This window comes from Malania oleifera, chromosome 10 (genome assembly GCF_029873635.1).
Source record: "Malania oleifera isolate guangnan ecotype guangnan chromosome 10, ASM2987363v1, whole genome shotgun sequence".
In the NCBI taxonomy this organism is placed as follows: domain Eukaryota; kingdom Viridiplantae; phylum Streptophyta; class Magnoliopsida; order Santalales; family Ximeniaceae; genus Malania; species Malania oleifera.
In genome coordinates, this window is record NC_080426.1 from 48,410,044 (window position 1) to 48,430,578 (window position 20,535).

Here is a 20,535-nt window from a genome sequence, read left to right on the forward strand (position 1 = left end):
AGCGCAAAAAGTTGACACCTCGAGCATTGGTTGGATATGCTACTCATCAAAAGGGGTACCGATGCTATCATCCTCTAAGTCAAAGAATGTTTATTACTTTGGATGTTGTTTTTCATGAAGACTCCATGTATTTTTCCTCTGAGCCTAAACTTCAGGGGGAATACCAAGAGGAAGTTCAAACTCTAGACTATGATGTTCACATTTCTAAAGACGGGAAACTCCCTAAACATGGTAATCATGATGTGGGTAACTTGGATACAAGTAGTATAAATTTGGATGCTAATGGTGATGAACACCCACAACTTGGGTTGACCAATCAAGAAGTAGGTGAATTGGATTTGAGTCTGTTGTGAAATGTGGCTCATATATTGAGTGGAAATAATACACAAAGGGAAAGAATTGTTGATTCTATGAGTCAAATCTTGTTTTGATAATGACAAATTACTTGATATTTGACCTGTGCAATTCAGTTTGTAAACAGGATCATGATTTAGAATGCACAAATGGTAAGCATGATATGGAAGCCATGGGGAACACGGAGTACATACCACTTGGCTCAATCCATGGAATTAGAAGAAAAAAAGGATGAAGAAGCAAGTTTCATGTTCAAGATCTTCAATGGGAATGGATATTTAGAATTGAATGTATTTACATAAGTCATATGTTATAATTCGAAGCTCAAATATACCCTAGACAAACCTTAAGACTCATTCACGAAAGATACATTTACATTAGTTATACATTGAATGAATTTTTAGAGGCAAACTTTAGAGGCCTCGTCGATGAACCACATTGCCTCGTCAACGAACGCACGAAGGTTACTTAGCGACGAACAATTTGTTCTCATCAACGAAAAAATACCGATAGCTAAAAAATTTTAGACAGTGGTATCGTCGATGAAATCACGTTCCCGCCGACGAACGAGTGTTGAACACTCTTCGACGAAAGTATCCTCTTATCGACGAATGTCGCGGCATTATGTCGTCTTAGCGCAAACACAAACGAAATTATTTAATTCTAAATGATCCAACGGCCAAGGTTTGATCAACTACCGGGAATGCTTATAAACCTAATTTCTAAACCCTAAAACATAAACTTTTTGCCTACATTCTAAGAGCCTTGAACATATTGCTATACTTTTGCTTGCACTCCAAAAGCATTCACATCCAGTTTGGGCATTTGTTACGTTGATCAAAAGGCATTCACGCACATATTTTGCAATCATCGTTGGTATTGAGGTTTGAGTATTTTGAGCATTCAAATCCTATTTTCATGTTTCCCATTCTCATTATATTTAATATATTTCTTGGAAGCAAAAATCATAATCTATGTATTTTATATTCATTAATTGAATAAAATACTTGAGAAAAGTTTTTCTAAAACTAAAATCTTTGAGATAGTTAAAACTATATTTTCATTCAAAGATTTAATATTTGGTTATTGCAAAAACTATTTGATTGCAAATTCTAAGAGCTTCTAAATACATATTTTTGAGGAATATCTTTTAAAAAACATTGTAATGACCCGAAGAATAATGGTATTTATATAATAATTAAAAGAGTGGAAAAATGAAAACAGCAATAGAAGGAGGCAGTAGCCTTCGTCGACGAACGCGACATTGCACTGTGGGCTCGTCGATGAGGGTACGCTTCGTCGACGAGAAGATACCGAGTAAATATTTGGGCGACTCTGAATTTCATCGACGAAGGGGGGAGTTCGTCGACGAGTAACCTTCTTGACCTTGTTGACGAGGTGATGTGGCTCGTCGATAAGGGCCATAGTATAAATAGTGCAAAAAACTCGATTTTACGCAGAAAAATAAGAAATTCTCACTCTCTCTCTCTCTCTCTCTCTCCTCCCAATGGTTTCTCTCTCCTCTCTCTTCGATTTCGGCTCCGTCGTTCGTTGGATTGACGATCTGAGACCACCACGACGCTCCTAAGGAAGTTCTTTCCAAATCTGCCAAAGCGGATTGTTGGTGGAAGTGAGTTGAAATTCGTCCCTCATTTTAGGTAAGGCTTTTTAAGCAAAATTTGGTCTTACTGTAGTTATAGGAAATGATATTCACAGAAAAAAACTGAAATTTGGTTATGTGAGTTGTTGGTTTTAGGGTGTTACTCGGGGAACCCTGCGGGTGTAGGACGAGTAGATTTTTAGGGGGTTTTCTTTTCAGTATCAGGTAAGGGAATAAACTAAAAAAATCATTTTTCACGCAAATTACTATTATTTATCAGCAAATTAATTTTCAGGAAAACATATATTATATCTGAATATTATTAAGTAAAATGCATATTTGGGAAAATACTGCTGTTTTACAGGAATTACGCTTTTAGAATGAAATGTATAATTTTATTTAGCATTGTGTGGCATGAATATTATTTTTACATGATATATATTATATTATGACAATTTTACGAATAAGCATGTTTTCAGTAATTATGAAATAATGCAATATGTGATGATTTTGAAATACATGATAAATGACTTATTTACTCAGAATGATACGTATGAGATTTTTGGAGCAAGGCCGTGATTGATAGCTAGCGCAAGGTTGTGTATGTTATATGTTTCCGGCGCAAGGCCGTGTTTATGAAATGTTCAACGCAAGGCCATATTTATGAGGCGCAAGGCCGTATTTACGAAATGTTCGGCGCAAGGCCATATTTATGAAAGTATAGAAATGCTATCAATCCATTTATGTTAAATGCTATATTATCATGTACTATATGTTATAAGAACCCAGATATTAGCTTAGTTCAGTTTCAGGAGCACGGTACCATAACTATATATAGATTAGATGTCTATGTTCATACTTGTGCTAACCACCCCACAAGGGGGTGGGAAATGGATAGTCGATGTGGCTTTCAGTGTAGAGTTGTAGACGTCCACTTGGCAGTCCAGACAAGGATGTGGCGGGCCCATCGTACTTACAGACATTTTTGACTCGGTAGTGGTCGACCAACCATTATCGGGTCCTGCTTTCGGACTGCACAACCCATCATGGGGGGTAACACATGACATCAACTAACTATTCATCCTGGGTATGTTTTCAGTATTATTAGCTATACTAGACATTTTATGAACTATATGATTTATTAGAAAATATGAAAGTATATGATTATTCAGTATGTTATGATAAATGTTTTAGATATATGAAATGTACTGCATATGTATAATTGCATCAAATATTCATGTTATCACACAACTGTATTTAGTTTATTTTCTCTTACTAAGAAATGTCTCACCCCTAAACTTAAATAATTTTCAGGAAACCCAGAAAGACCGACGGATCGATGCCGCCATTGAGTCTGTTGAGTTACCCTGTTAGGAGGGTAAGTTTGAATTAGGATCAGGAGATTTTGGTTTGGGATCCTAGTGATATTTTTGTATTTTTAGGAGATGTATATAAATACAGTGTTTTGGAATATAATTGACCCTGATATTAAATATTTTGTGGTTATGAGAATGATGATTTACATTTACTACTACCTAGGTTCCGCTGTGTATGACAGGTGTCCCCGTTACCCACGGGTTTCGGGTTGACTATTTTATTTATTATGTTTTATTGTATGTTAAGAGAAGCAGGTCATTACAAATATTGTTTAAATCTTTACAATATTCAAAGTTATATTCTGATTCAAAAAATTAATCTTACAAATTATTTGATAGCAAGAACATAGATCTGCGTATTATTCAAGATTATTTTTAAAAGGATCTTATTTTCTGTTCTTACATAAAGTGATCTGACATCAAACCCTAAGATCTTCAAAGCACTTGTTTTTAAGAAATTATTTTTGGGAGATAATGATTAAAAGTTAAATTTGGGAAGCATCTCATTACTTATATAATGATCTCAACGTTATATACATATTGAGTTTCATGTTTTATCATATGATTATGTACTAGGATTTATCATATACTCACTAGCTTTGTTAAAAGCATGTTGAGTTTTGTAGAAATTGAATTCATTATATTGTATTCACGGTTCGGGTTGTGAACCGGGGTTGAGAAGGAAACTACGCCTCTTGTAAACGGCGGACTGTAAGGGAAGCTCCATCCTAGTTAAAGGAGCAGGGACTGGTGGAATCCTTGAGTAGGTTGCTCAAGGCGAGGACGTAGGCCGGGTTGGCTAAATCTCGTAAAATCGTGTTTGCATCTCTCTTACCCTTAACTCTTTTAATTTATGCGTAAATTTATTTATGTGAATTGTGTGAATGTTTTGATTATATAGTAGGTGTGCAAAGTAATTGGGTAAAATTGATTGACTAACAAAATCACTCATTAGGTTGATTAATTGAAGAACATTGAGCAAGTTGTAAGCAGCTTGCAAGTTTGTAATTGAAAGTTTTCAAAATTAGAGCTTGAAGGACTTAATTTTTAAAATACCCAATTCACCCCACCTCTTGGGTTAACATGGAAATTCACATTTGGTAATAGATCAAGGTTACATAGACTTAACCATGATTTTTATAAAAGATCACAATGACACACATTGGTGTAACCCCATTCGGTGAGGGACACTCGTCCACTAAACCACCAATTTTTGCAGTGTAAATTACACCTACTGGAAATGAAAGATGAGTATATATCTTTTAAATGTTGATTGGAAAGTGTGGAGAATAGTTTCTAAAGGAAATCATGTTCCCATGAAAGTAGTTGATAAAGTAAATGTACCTAAGACAAATGATTATTGATGAATCTATTCAATCCATGTACACTAGATTCACACACATCACGAATTCATTAAATGCACTTGGTAAATCTTACCGTACTTATGACTTAATTAGGAAAATCCATAGGGAACTACCTCCTGTTTGGGAAGCTAAAGCTACAGCCATGCCCGAATGAAGGAATCTAAAAGAAATGTCGGTTGATGAATTGATCGGTTCACTCATCACGTATGAGCTAGCAATAAATAAGAGGAAAAATGAGCAGAATAAAGCAAAGAGAGTTACAACTGTTAAGGCATCGTCTAGCAGTTCTAGTGAAGGAAGTGACCCGGAATCAGAAGATGACATGACCTTGTTAACAAAGAAGTTCAGAAAGTTCCTGAAGAAGAATAAGAAGTTTGATAGAAAATTTTGGAACTCGAAATTAGAAAGAGGAGAGTCAAGCAGGAAGAAATAGAAGGATGATCCGTTAATTTGCTACAACTGCAGGGAGGTTGGACACATCAAGCCTGAATATCCTAAACTAAAGAAAGCCTCCAAGAAAAAAAAAAGAAGGCTTTAAAAGTCAGATGGGACACGCACAACATAAGTAGTTCAGACACCGAGTCTAGTGATGATCAGGTAGTTAATCTGTGTCTAATGGCACATGATGACCTTGAGGTACAATCATCTTTCTCGGCATCTTCTTATTATTCCAGTGATTCTGAAAATGGAAATAGCATGCTTTCTTATAATGAACTGCAACAAGAATATTTGTACACTCTTAATACGCTTGAGAAGAAAACTAAGAAAATTTCTAATTTGAAATGTAAATTAAAGGAACTATCAATGCTTATTGAAAAACAGATTGAGTCTCATGCATATGTGATAAAAGAAAAGGATTTAAAAATTGAGGAATTGGAAAGAAAATTGAAAGACAATTCTAAAATTATTCATAAATTCACAAAGGGCTAGAGTAACTTTGAAAAGCTCCTTGGAGCACAAAGCGCTCCAAAGAAATTCCCTAGATAAAGAAGGACTTGGTTTAATGGAAGAGAATCAAAAGCTTATGCTCCATCAAAAGACTCTTATAAATACACTACATGCTTTAAATGTAAAAGGATAGGTCACATAAAATTTAATTGTCCTTTTAAGAACAAATATGTTAAAATTAAAAAGGTATGGAGAGTTAAAGGAGATTCAAGCACTAACCCCCATGGACCAAAAAAAAAAAAATGGGTACCAAAAATAGTTACTTAAATGTCTATTGAAGGTATGCTTAAAATCATCCTCCTAAAAGGATAGATGGTATATGGACAGCGGATGTTCACGACATATGATTGGGGATAAAGCAAAATTCGCATCCTTCACACCAAAGGACGGAGGATTGGTCACTTTTGGGGACAATGCAAAAGGAAGGATCATAGGAGTAGGTAAAGTTGGTAACGATTCATCACTTATTATATATGATGTTTTACTAGTTGATAGTTTAAAACATAACTTATTAAGTATAAATCAATTATGTGATAAAGGTTATAAAGTATCCTTTGAACATGACAAATGCATTGTTGGGTACAAAACTGATAACAAAATTCTATTTACTGTTGATTGTCATGAAAATGTATATACAACCTGCTTTGATAACCTCACTTCTCAACGTGTGACATGTTTCTCTGCTATGAATGAGTTTAGTTGGATTTGGCATAGGAGATTAGGACAACCATACATGGACTTAATATCTAAATTAGTTAAGGGAGAATTAGTTAAGGGATTGCCTAAGACAAAATTCATAAAAGATAAAATTTGTGATGCATGTCAACTAGGAAAACAAGCAAGATCTAGTTTTAAGAAGAAGAAAGTAATCTTTACTACTAGACCACTTCAAATGCTACATTTAGATTTATTTGGTCCAAATCCAATTCAAAGTTTAGGATGAAAATCATACGCATTTGTTATTGTTGATGATTATTCTAGATTTACATGGGATACTATTTTTAGGTCACAAAGATGAAGCATGTGAACAATTTATTAAATTGTGTAAGAAAATTCAAAATGAAAAGGGATATGCAATTATAAAAATCCAATATGATAGGGGTAGAGAATTTAAAAATCAAGGTATGGAAGAATACTTCGAGTCATTAGGAATATCTCATAACTTTTCAGCCTCTAAATCACCACAAAAAAACGGTATAGTTAAAAGAAAGAATAGGTCTATACAAGAAATGACCAGAACTATGCTTAACGAACATAAACTACCTAAGTACTTCTGGCTAAGGTAGTGAACACTGTCTGTTATGTTCTAAATAGAGTCTTGATTAGACCATCTCTAAATAAGACTCCTAATGAATTATGGAATGGCTATAGACAAAACATCTCATATTTCCATGTTTTTGGTTGTAAATATTTTGTGCTTAGAGATAATGAACATTTAGGTAAGTTTGATGTGAAATCGGAGGAAGGTATTTTTCTAGGATATGCCTTAGATAGTAAAGCATACAAGGTATATAATAAATGAACATTAACCATTGTAGAATCCATTCATGTAGTATTCGATGAGTCAAATCCATTTGCTAAAAAGATTGATGAGGATGAAATCGAGATAAATAAGGAATTTGAAAAATTGTCTATTCAAGATATTTCAGATAAGAGAAATGAAGTTACGGAAACATCTTCTGAAGATAATCAAGTTGAAAAATAGGTTACTGTACAACCTAGAGAATGGAAGTACATAAAGAATCATCCCATTGATCAAATTATAGGTGAACCATCACGTGGAGTAGCTGCACGATCCTCACTTAGAAATATGATTAGTCATTTTGCTTTCTTATCACAACAAGAACCTAAGAATGTGAGTGAAGCAATTGAAGATGAATCTTGGTTGATATTTGTACAAGAAGAATTAAACCAGTTTGAGAGAAATAAATTTTGTACATTAGTCCCAAGACTTGAGGATAAGATAGTTATTGGAACAAAATGGATATATAAGAATAAAAAAATGAACATGGAATATGATTACGCGCTTAAACTACGTAAGTAGGCGTTTTAATTCGTGCATTGGAACTTATATTTTTAATTAAATACCTAATTACTTTAAATATTTTAACACGGTATCCTATTTATAATATTTGGGTTTTATTGAGCAATTTATGAAGTTTTAGTATTTTTTTATCGTAGGAAAATTATCAGAAGCTAAAACTGGCACCAGTTCGTAATTCGTGCATAATTTTACCTTACGATCTTCAATTGAGATGATTTGAAATTCTAGAGAAATATGAGAAGATTATCTACAATTTCTGTGTTTTGAACTTTGAGAGAAACAGGCTCTAAGAGGGTCAAGATTGGTCTCGTTCGCAGAGAAAAAAAAATTGAGAAAAAGGGAAAAAGAAAAAAGAATTTTTTTTTTTAAATTTTTGACCTGATGTGACCCAGCCATGCAACCGGGTCCTCTCCAAACCGGGCGTAGGGCATTCTCTCCTCTCCCCCTTAATTTATTCTACCTTTTTTTCTCTTCCTTGGCAACGCCCCCATCTCCTTTCTTCCTTTTCTTCTCCTTCTTCCTTCCCCTTCTTCTTTCCCCTCTCTCTCTCTCGACTGCTTCCAGCCATCCCAGCTCCCCTTTTCTCCCTTCTCTTCCTTTCTTCCCCTTTCTGTCTCAGCCTTAGCTCTCGCCTTCTCTGTATTCTTCCCTTTATCTCCCCTTCTCTCCTTACTCTCTCTTCCTCCCTGCTTCATTCCCCCTACTTGCTTCCGTCTGTGCTGCGGCCATCCATTGCTGCTGTGTACTCTTGCTGCAGTTGCCTTATTTATTTATTTATTTATTTTATTATTCGTCTTTCTTCTTTTGCTGTTCCTGCTCTTCCTCTCCTTACATGCTACCGTGAACCTTCCATCCGAGCTACCCGTTGCGGTTGCGTCTCCTCCATTGTTGTCTGTAGAAGAAGGAGCACCTCGAGCCCCCTGCTTGCTGCCTTGCGGCCACAACTGCTGCTGCTCCAAACCACCCAAGACCTTGCAATGTTGGTGAATACCCAAGCTCACCTCGTCCCCTGCTACTGTACGGCGGCCATCCTCCACAACTGCTGCAACTCTAGTCACCTGAGAAGCCAGCCACCTACAGCCCTTGCTTTATTCCTGTCGCCAGAAACTTCTCCACTGGCTTGTTTTTTTTCTCTTGCTCTCTCTCTCTCTCTTCTTTTCATTGTTTTATCTTTAATTGAATCTTGTTAATTTTTTTTATTTGAGGTTTAATTAAAATTTTAAATTTGTGAACTTTTGTTTGTGTGTTATTATTATTATTAAAGCTTATTTATTTATTTATTTATTTTCCTCTTAATTAAATTTAGCATTAGATTTAATTATTGTTCGAGTTATTTAGTTAAATAACTAAGGTCCGATTTGGTTCTTAAGAAGAAAAAAAAGAATAAAATGCAAAAAGAAAAAAAATATATTTTTGCTTAGAAGTTAAATTAGTAGTTCCCCTTAAATTTTAAATCTTGTTTGTTGAAGTTCGATTTAGTTTAGGTTCAATCTTATTAAAGTTCTTATTTTTATTGTGTTTAGTTATTGTTTAAGTCATTAAAGCTTTAATTTTTGTTCAAGCTCTTATTTGCGTTTAATTTTTTATCTTGATTCAGGTACTTGATTTTGTCAAAAGTTTGTTTTTTTTTTTCTTGTTTGCATTTGTGTTTGATTGAGTTTTTATCATTGTGTGTTTTAATTACGTGTTAAAGTTATCATTTTTAGTTTTGTCTGAAGTTTAATGCGTGTTTCAATTCTTGCCTGATTAGATGTAGGATTTCCGTTTCTCGTTATTTAATTCAGTGCATGTTAGGGATTAGGATTTAAATTGCATATTCATTTAATTGATAAAAAGAAATTTCAAATAATCTTGAAAATCCCGAATTTGAATAGAGTTTAGTAACTTTTCATTTTTGATTGGAAATACATAAAATTTGAGATTAAAATGCATTCCCTGAGGAAACGATCTAGCCTTTGGGCTGAATATTACACGACAAAACTCCTAATACTTGGGGTAGCTTCCAAGCTACTCATTTTTCGAGTGAGTTGGAATAGTTGTTAAAAATAAGGCAAGACTTGTAGCTCAAGGATATAACCAGGAGGAAGGGATAGATTTTGGGGAAACCTTCGCACCTGTAGATAGAATGGAAGTCATTCAAATGTTGTTAACTTATGCTGCTCTTAAAAATTTTGAAATATATCAAATGGATGTCAAAAGCACATTTTTAAATGACTACATAAGTGAAGAAGTATATGTAGAACAACCCCCAGACTTTGAAAACCATAAGTATCCAAATCACATTTATAAACTAACTAAAGCCTTGTATGGTTTAAAGCAAGCTCATAGAGTCTGATATGAAAGGCTAAACAATTTTCTATTAGATAAAGGATTTATTAGAGGGAAGATATACACTACACTCTTCATAAAATCTAAGAATGATAACATGCTCCTAGTAGAAATATACGTAGATGATATTATATTTGGAGCAACAAATGAAGAGTTGTGCAATGAGTTTGCGAGTTGTATGCAAAACGAATTTGAGATGAGCATTATGGGAGAACTAAATTTCTTCCTAAGACTTCAGATCAAACAAGCAAAACATGGAATTTTTATAAATCAATCAAAGTATATTAGAGACTTACTCAAAAGGTTTAATATGAAAAATGGTAAAATTCTAGGAACACCTATGAGCTCTTTAGTAAAATTAGACAAAGACGAGTAAGGCATACTAGTAGATGTTAAGCTCTACCATGGGATGATTGGTAACTTACTATATCTGACTACCAACAGGCCTGACATAATGTTTAGTGTATGTTTGTGCGTGAGATTTTAGGTTGCACCTAAAGACTCCCACTTATTAGCTGTCAAAAGAATACTTATATACCTGATTGAAACCATTGAACTTGGATTATAGTATCCTAAGTATACCTCCTTTGAGATTGTTAGCTATGTAGATGCTAATTTTTCAGGTAGTAAAGTGGATAGAAAAAGTACGAGCAGATCATGTCATTTCTTAAGACATTCTTTAGTATCTTGGTTTTTTAAGAAGCAAAATTCAGTTACTCTTTCCATAGCCGAGGCAGAATATATAGCGACTGGAAGTTGTTGTGCTCAAATGTTATACATAAAGCAACAACTTATGAATTTTGGACCACACTATGACATAGTTCCTATAAAATGTGACAATACAAGTACAATAAACATCTTAAAGAATCCTATATCACATTCAAGAGCTAAACACATAGAAATTAGACATCATTTTCTTCGTGACCATGTGCAAAAAGGAGAAGTGACACTTGAATTTGTATGCACAGATGAACAATGGATAGACATATTCACAAAACCACTTCCGAAGGATAGGTTTATCCAGATTAGACGTGAATTAGGTCTGATGCATAGTCGAGAAGTTGCCTAGAGTTACATTAGACTACATAATTAAGGGTGAGCAACTTCAATTAAAAGTAACATTTGGTTAAAATTTTCACATTTGGCTACTTTTTTTTTTTTCACATTTGGTATTAAACTTAACGAATGGTTAGTGCATGTTAAATTTTATATGGATACATGACACATGTTGATGCTCACATAAATTTTTGGACTTTAATGGACTGATTGCTTATCCATGTCTATGTAAATTGAAATGTTGTGTATGTTAACATTAAAATTTGATTCAACAACACAAATTTACCTTAGAAAGGGGGAGACGTGAGTTGAGTAACACAGGGGGAGATATATCTCACCGTACAACTTTGACATATAAAGAAATTTTTTAAAAGATGAGATATATTTATGTTAGAACAATTTATATATATATATATATACCTTTTTGTTGATGCCAAAAGGGGGAGAAGTATATAGATATATACTAGCAAAAATAGTTTTGAATGAAAGGGAGAGAAGTTGTACTAGCAAAAATATAACATATTCTACAATGTGTATGAACTTCATTGTGTGTAAACAGAAATATTGCATATTTTACAATGTGTATGAACTTCATTGTATGTAAACAGGATTGCTAAATTCTAATTTATGCATTATCTTAGGGGGAGCCTTGTTAGGCATAACCCATTTTTACTAGTGTATTTGTCATCATAAAAAAGGGGGGGATTGTTGACTTTATGAGTTCAATCCTATTTTGATAATGACAAATCACTTGGTATTTGACATGTGCAATTGAGTTTGTGAACAGGATCATGATTTAGAATGCACGAATGGTAAGGATGATATGGAAGCCACGAGGAGCATGGAGTACATACCACTTGGCTCAATCCATGGAATTAGAAGAAGATAAGGATGAAGAAGCAAACTTCAAGTTCAAGATCTTCAATGGGAATGGGTATTTAAAAATTGAATGTATTTACATAAGTCATATGATATAATTTGAAGCTCAAATATACCCTAAACAGACCTTAGGACTCATACATTTCATGAAAGATACATTTACATTAGTTCTAGGTTGAATGAATTTTTAGAGGCAAACTTTAGAGGCCTCGTCGACGAACTACATCGCCTCGATGACGAATGCATGAAGGTTACTCGGCGAAGAACAGTTTGTCCTTATCGATGACAAAAAATTGAGAGCTCAAAATTTTCAGATAGTGCTCTCGTTGACGAAATCACGTTCCCATTGATGAACGAGTGTTGAACACTCATCGACGAAAGTATCCTCTCGTCGACGAATGTCGTGGCGCTAAATGTCGTCTTAACGCGGACACGAACGAAATTATTTAATTCTAAATGATCCAACGACCATGATTTGATCAACTATCGAAAATGCTTATAAACCTAATTTCTAAACCCTAAAACATAAACTTATTGCCTACATTCTGAGAGCCTTGAACATATTGCTATACTTTTTCCTGCACTCCAAAAGCATTCACATCCAATTTGGGCATTTGTTACGTTGATCAAAAGGCATTCACGCACATATTTTGCAATTGTTGTTGGTATTGAGGTATGAGTATTTTGAGCATTCAAATCCTATTTTCTTGTTTCCCATACTCATTATATTTAATATATTTCTTGGGAGCAAAAATCATAATCTTTGTATTTTATATTCATTGATTGAATAAAATACTTGAGAAAAGTTTTTCTAAAACTAAAATCTTTGAGATAGTTAAAACTATATTTTCATTCCAAGATTTGATATTTGGCTATTGCAAATTCTAAGAGTTTCTAAATGCATATTCTTGAGGAATATCTTTTGAAAAATATTGTTTAAATTTTTACAATATCCAAAGTTATATTTTGATTCAAAGATTTAATCTTACAAATTATTTGATAGCAAGAACATAGATCTACATATTATTCAAGATTATTTTTAAAAGAATCTTATTTTATATTCTTGCATAAAGTGATCTAACATCAAACTCTTGGATCTCCAAAGCACTCATTTTTAAGAAATTATTTTTGGGAGATAATGATTAAAAGGTAAATTTGGGAAGCATCTCCTTACTCATATAATGATCTTATTGTTACGTACATATTGAGCTTCATGTTTTATCATATGATTATGTACTAGGATTTATCTTGTACTCACTAACTTTGTTAGAAGCATTTTGAGTTTTGCAAAAATTGAATTCATTATATTGTATTCATGGTTCAGGTTGTGAACCGGGGTTGAGGAGGAAGTTATGCCTCTTGTAAATAGCGGACTATAAGGGAAGCTTCGTCCTAGTTAGAGGAGTAGGGAGTAGTTGAATCCTTGAGTGGGTTGTTTAAGGCGAGGACGTAGGCCGGGTTAGCTGAATCTCATAAAATCGTATTTGCATCTCTCTTACCCTTAACTCTTTTAATTTCGGCGTAAAATTTATTTATGTGAATTGATTATATAGTAGGCCTATGTTGACCTTATAAGTCACATCCGGTTTTGATAATGACAAATACTTCTGTATTTAATGAATATCTAGTTCATGTGCAGGTCCATATTAGCAGATCATTAATGGCGCGTGAAAGCTCAAAGCTTGAAGACAAATTCATACTCTTGATTGTAATATTTTTGTAGTGAAATTTGTTTGTAATAGTAATTAGGGTATTCGGTTCGTAATAAGCTCACACATCACATGTATGATTTACTACATAAGCTCAAACAAACCATGAATGAGAAAGGACCTTAGAAAGACCTTAGGGTGTACCCTTCGGTCGACCGACATCGGCCTTTTTTGGTGTCTTAATTTTGGACATAAATGACCTTAGGACACACAAATTTGCATATATGTTTGTTAGACACTCGAATAGGGTTTGATTGTGTCAATACAAGACCAAAATGCACACTTGGTGCACTTTCGGTCGACTAGCCAAATCAGTTCATTTTGGCCTGGTCGACTGAACCAAACCTGGGTCAACTGTTGACCAAGGTCCCAGTCGACCGAACCAACTCAGTTTAAAAAGACTTGGTCGACCGAAACCCTCCCTAGTCAACATTTTGACCATCTGGTCGACCGAGCACTTTTGTTCTCCAACTACCAAGTCGATTGGAGGATCCTCGGGAAAATTTTCAGCGGTCTGGTTAACTAAACTAGCCAGTTCAAAATGGCCTGATCAACCGAACCTCGAAAAATTGAGAAATCACCCTCTATTGGTCGACCGAGCCCTCAGTTCAAAAGTCCCCTGGTAGACCGAACCATATGAGACTTGGTCGATCGAAACATTTCTGGTCGACCGGACCTCTCAGGTTGCCCTGATTTTTTACTGCAGTGAATATTTTTTAAACAGGGTTAAAATGTCTTAAACATCATTAAACTTTTCTAACAATCCCTAATAGGTCCCCAACGGTCAAAATTTTCAGTATGCCTACATATACTCCTTCATTTAGGAGAATTAAGGATTGATTAGCAAAAACCAAAAATCAAATTTCTCTCTCAAGCTAAATACTTCCTATTGCTCATACTATCTCCAAATCCACTCAAACTTACCTACTTTATCTCAGTATCATTTGTAAGTGTATTTGAGTGTTATTGGTTTGAGGTTTTGCTCTCTCATTCTTTAATTGTTTGAATCGATTTTCTCGAGAGCATTACCTAAGTATTCTTAAGGGGCTTTTCTCATAAGCCTATCCTATGAAGACTTTGCTGAACTTCTAAGTGTTGCATTCTCATTGCAATATCTTAGGAAGTTTGTATTTGTTTTTGGCTTGCAAAAATATTTTCAAACGTACTCAAATATCTTGTGGTATTCATATCGATACATTTGTGAAAAGATATTTTTGTGTGTTATATTAATCTTTGTGGCAATATCCATTCAAGTTTACATCATTTGCTGAAATACAAAGATTACATATATCTTGCAAACCAAGAATATACACTATTCACGTGATTGACATATTCTGCAATTTGGGATACTTGAATATTGCAAGATATCTTTGTTTGAGCTTCTTGATTGAGAACATCTAGAAATACAAAGATTGCTTGTTGACACTCTCACGTACATATAACACTGATAGAAAATATATTTGAGAGTTGAACTACTTAGACCACACTGAGCTTACATTGTTAAATCATATGTGGTGTTTGTGATTGTGCGCATTTGTGGTACAAATATGCTTTACGTGAAAGCACCCTTATACTGTACCTTTTGTTTGTATATCTGAGAGATTCCAGGCGTGGCCTGAGGGGGCGGTATTCCAGCTCGGTAAGGATTGGTGTAAAGGTTGAGGTTAGTCCTGTGTTAATTGACCTGGTTAAGGTTGAGGTCAGCCCTGTGATAATTTGACCGGGTTTGTATAGGTGCCGCTCCACCTGTTTCAGTGACCAAGTTATTGTGATAATCCTTATGCTGGTTAGCCAAGGCGGGGACGTAGGCAGTTGGCCGAACCTCGATAACATATATGTGTGTCACCCTTCTCTTTACTACTTTCTGGTGCTTGTGCAATTGATTAAACTGCTTTATTTAATTTCTGATGTTACTCGCACTAGATTGACCATAGGATTATGGACATACTACTGTTAGGAGGAATACCTAGGGGATAGATTTTAAAAATACCAATTCACCCCTCCTCTTTGGATCACGGTAAAGCTAAGAGCCTGCAAAGTAATTGGGTAAAATTGATTGATTGACAAAATCACTCATTAGGTTGATTAATTGAAGAACACTGAACTAGTTGTAAGCAGCTTGCAAGTTCATAATTGAAAATTTTCAGAATTAGAACTTGAAAGACTTAATTTTTAAAATACCCAATTCACCCCCCTCTTGGGTTAACACCGAAATTCATAAGCATGAAGGAGATCAAGCAGCAGTAAGGTAACCGTTGACAATAAGGCTTTAACCGTCGATGGTTTTGAGCAAGATTTCAAACAATTTGCATTGTGTCTGAAACCGTTGACAGTTTGGCTTGGGACACCCAGTGCAGATTTCAAATTTTGAAAGGTGGATGTTAATATGGTTGGGGTTGGGAGGGAAAACCTCTGAGAAATCTATAGATATGCCATATATGATGTATTTAGAGTATGGTTGAATGATGGTTGTAAGAGTTGAGAGGATTGATGTATTGTTCTTGTAATTTGGACAAGAAGATAATGAATCTTTGTCATTTGCTCATATGAATGTAGGCATTGCCAAATCACGTAATTTCTTGTGTTCTTGTGATTATTATTGCTCTCATTTACTTGTTGTGGCTATGGATTGTTTTGTATATTCATCATTTATTGCATTGTATATTTGATCCTTTACACATAAATATTATGTTGTGCAAATTTGGGGGGTTTACACAACAAATTGGTATCAGAGCATTGTTGTAATGGCTTTTGGATCTTCATATGCAAAATATGACCTTGTCAAGTTTGATGGAACCGAGAATTTTGGTTTGTGGCAGAGAAGGGAGAAGGATCTCTTAGTGCAGCAAGACATGGTGAAGGCCTTATATGGAATTCAACTGAAAGACATGGATGAAGCAACTTGGAATGAATTGGTGGCAAAGACAGTATCAACCATCTAACTATGTTTGGTTGATGACGTGTTGTATCGCGTCATGGATGAGGATTCTCCAACATAAGTTTGGTGAAAACTGGAAAGTCGATATATGTCTAAGGGTGTGGGATTGTTATGTGTTCAAAACACATAGCGGAAGATTAAAACAATCCAAGATAAATCTATCTATGTTTAAAAATTATTCTAAATGTTGAAACAATATACCTGGAAACGAATATTTGATATTAAAATTATTCAATAGTACGAAGATTCTATGCGTATCCACACCGAAATAGACATTTGTAATCAACCCTTTGATCAATGGAAAAAGTAGACAAACCTGAAAATATCTATATGCTACATCTTTAGGTTTTTAATAGAATTACTTGTTGCAAGTGCAACTACCTTCTCTAATCTCCCATCCTTTCTCTATTTCTCTGTGCCTCTTCATTCTTTAGCGGGAGGAGCCTTTTTTATTTCACTCTACATATGTCCATATGGGGAGGGGTTTTTATAGCAATCACCATTAAAGGAGTAGGTGGAGAGGTGGAGATAAGTTATTTTATTATATTGGCAAATTATTTTGGTCGATTAAATAACAAAGAGATGTTATCAATTTCCTATTCTAAATAGGAAATCATTAGTTTGTCTCCAATATTAATTATATTCTTGGTGCTAGCCAAAAATATAATAATATTTCATTTGGACTACAAATTTTATTTATTTTATTAAATTAAATTCTCCAATTTAATTATCAAATAATAAAATAGATAATCCATTAGCAAATATCAGAATACTCGTTAGCATGCGACCCCACAGGTTCAATACTAAGTCAGTAGTAAGTTTGTCAAACCAATCTACTAATCAAGGTTGGTGTCTAATAACACTCTTTAATAACCAAATATCATGAAGTGCACAATTATATTCAATAATCCGTAGAAGAATAATGTAGTATTTTCTTCCGTCATTATAGCTCCGGGTATACCCTAGAATATGGTCCAACTGTCAAATCTCAATAGGTAACCTACTATGTTCTATGTCTATTAACTGACTAATGAATGACATAAGAAACTCTTTTTTTTCTTTCATTCAACTACCCTGGCCAAGGTCTTAATTTAGATGTTATAATTAATGACAACATAGAGCTCAAACTCATTACCAAGAGTTGATGGATTCCATCTTGATCAATCATTAATTCTACAAGTTTTAAATCATATCCAATATCCTTTCAATTACCACCCTAGTACAATACATGTCTAGAATCAAAGTACAATAAATAATATGTTAATTGCTATGAAGATCTCAAGTTAAAGAAAATTCTTACATCATATTCCTCAAGAAAATATCTTATTGACAGTTTGATGGTAATTCTAATCATTAGGAATTTTCAATTGAGTCAATTCAATGATCATATCTCCATAAGCATCATCTATATATGTAATTTAGTTAATGAAATCAACTAATCTCTATCTTATAGAGATCACCGCATGTATATATTGATCTAATTGGATCATTAATGTCATAATATTAATGATTCTATGACTAAGAATAATTTAGATTAAATAGTAAAATGCCTAACTCTCATTATCACAATCTCCATCATGATGAAAAGCCTATAAATTTAATCAAGGATATTTATTTAGTTAATTAAATAACTGAATAATAAAACTGTTAATATCATTTATTAATCAAAACTGTTGATAAAAAATGTGTTCAAACTATGTGAGATTGGATCTTGGGCATACTAATTCTATCCCCAAAAAAGGGTTTGTCAAAATTTGCAAATGTAGTAGAAGGAGACTTAGGAAGTAGTGATGGTGATATGTTATGTGTTTCATCAGGTTCAAAGTGCCTCACAGATGATTCTTGGATCCTAGATACTAGATGCTCTTATCACACGACAGCAAATAGAAAATGATTTAACACATACATGTTGGTTAATACTGGTTGTGTTTTAATGGGAAATTGTATTTTATACAAAATAATTGGTATTAGAAATGTCAAAATCAAATTGTATAATGGTGTTGTAAGAACCTTATATAATGTAAGGCTTGTACTGGATCTAAGGAAGAATGTAATTTCATTGGGCAATTTAGATTGTAACGGATATAGGTACAAATCTAAAAGTGGGGAAATGAATGTGTGTGAAGGCGACTTGATAGTGATGAAAGGAGAAAAGGTAGCGGGAAATATTTATGCAGTGCAGGATATTATAGTTGTAGGTGGAGCTGCAGTTGTAGAATCTGAGTCAGGCGTTCTGTGGCATATGCAGTTAAGACATATGGGTGACTACATGTATTTAAATGTTTGGGACTAGTGATGATAGTATCACGGGGCAGACATATGTTTTTCATCAATTTATCACGAAAGGTTTTGGTTTATCTTATTTGCCACAAGCGTGAGTTGTTTATCAGGTTTAACTTGTGATTGAGGTGGAGAATTAGACTAGGAGAGAGATTCTCAGGTCACACGTTGGGACTTAGTATGCTGCTTTTTTTCAATGAGTTTTGTGAGCATAGCAGGTTATATACAGGGCTTGTAGGGTAATTCTTGGTGAATTCAGTGAGTATGGCGCATTGAGAGTTATGGTGTGTTCCCAAGAGGAGGGGTGAATTGGGTATTTAAAAAATTCTTCCTAAGTCAATTTATCTCTATTTTAATTCCACAATCAGTATAACACAACCTAGGGTCTTTCTAAACAAGCATGAATCCCACAAATAATAATGTATGCAAATATTTAAAATAATTATAACATTCAATACAAATTGAACATAAGCATACAAGTGCGGAAAGTAAAGTGCAGAAATTAAATAGAGTAGGGAAGAGGGAGCACAAACACAAAGTTTTTAATGAAGATTGGTAACTCCCGCTTACGTCTTCGCCTTGGGCAAACCACTCAAGGATTCCACTATCCACTTCTTAAAACTTGGACGGAGCTTCCTGTTACAATCCGCTCCTTACTAGGGCGAAACTTCTCTTTACAATCCGCTACTCACACGAGGCATAGCTACCTCTTCCCGGTTCACAACTTGAACCATAAATACAAATGAGAAATTTTGCGTACAAGTAAAATGCCTCTCAAATAAGCTGATTTGTACAAATAAAATTCTTAATGCACTCTCAAATGATTTTCAAATGAAGCTCGACAGAGAATGATAAAACCTCTCAAAAATATTTTGCAATTAACTGAGTGAGAGAATGAAAAATGATTTTCATTTCAAATGACCTTTGATAAAATCAAGAAGCCTCTCAAGCAATTTATATATGAGTTAATATATGCTCAAGGCTTTTTGTAATACTCAACAATTTTTTTTTCCAAAAATGATATTTCAAAGAAAGAGTAGGAGAGTGAATTTAGTCAATATTGATCTTTGAAAAACATCAAATGGCAAGAAGACTTTCAAGCAACATATATTGGTATAAATATATGTTCAAGCTCAAACCTTGCTTGTAAACCCCAAAAATAATTCCCCCAAAAAGATTTTCAAGAATAAGAGTAGGAGAAATAAGCTTTGATCTTAAAAAATGGAGTATAAAATATGTTTGGGAAAGAGAGAATATGCAAGAATGCTCTCAAATGGTTTTTATAACATTTTTAAAGTGGTTTTGGCTTGTATTTATAGGGAAAACTCATTACTAGTCATTTTATGGCCGTTGGGGTATTAAAATATAATTTAATTTGAAAACTAGCCATTTTTCGACCGTTGGGGCGCTTTCTGCACGAACACTCTTTGGTTTTTTAGACATAACGTTTTCTATATAACTCAAAATTTGACGTACTTAGTATCAATAGAAAGCTAAAATAAAATTACACAACTTTAATGTTGAATACTTTTTAAGATAAGGTGTTTTAGATAAATAAAATAGCTCATCAATGAGACAAAGAAAACATGAAAGGAGTTTTTCTACTGTAAACACCCTTCAGTATTTTGAATATAACTTTTTACATACAACTCCAAATTG

General features: G+C 34.0%; 1 protein-coding gene across 1 annotated transcript in view; it reads right to left on the bottom strand.

Moving 5' to 3' along the window:
* Positions 1-20,535, bottom strand: part of LOC131166808 (uncharacterized) — a 59,234-nt gene that overhangs the window by 18,474 nt on the left and 20,225 nt on the right. Inside the window, exon 4 of the mRNA XM_058125394.1 lies at positions 19,447-19,600. The gene's annotated coding sequence lies outside the window, so the exon portion shown is untranslated. The remainder of the gene's footprint in view (positions 1-19,446; positions 19,601-20,535) is intronic.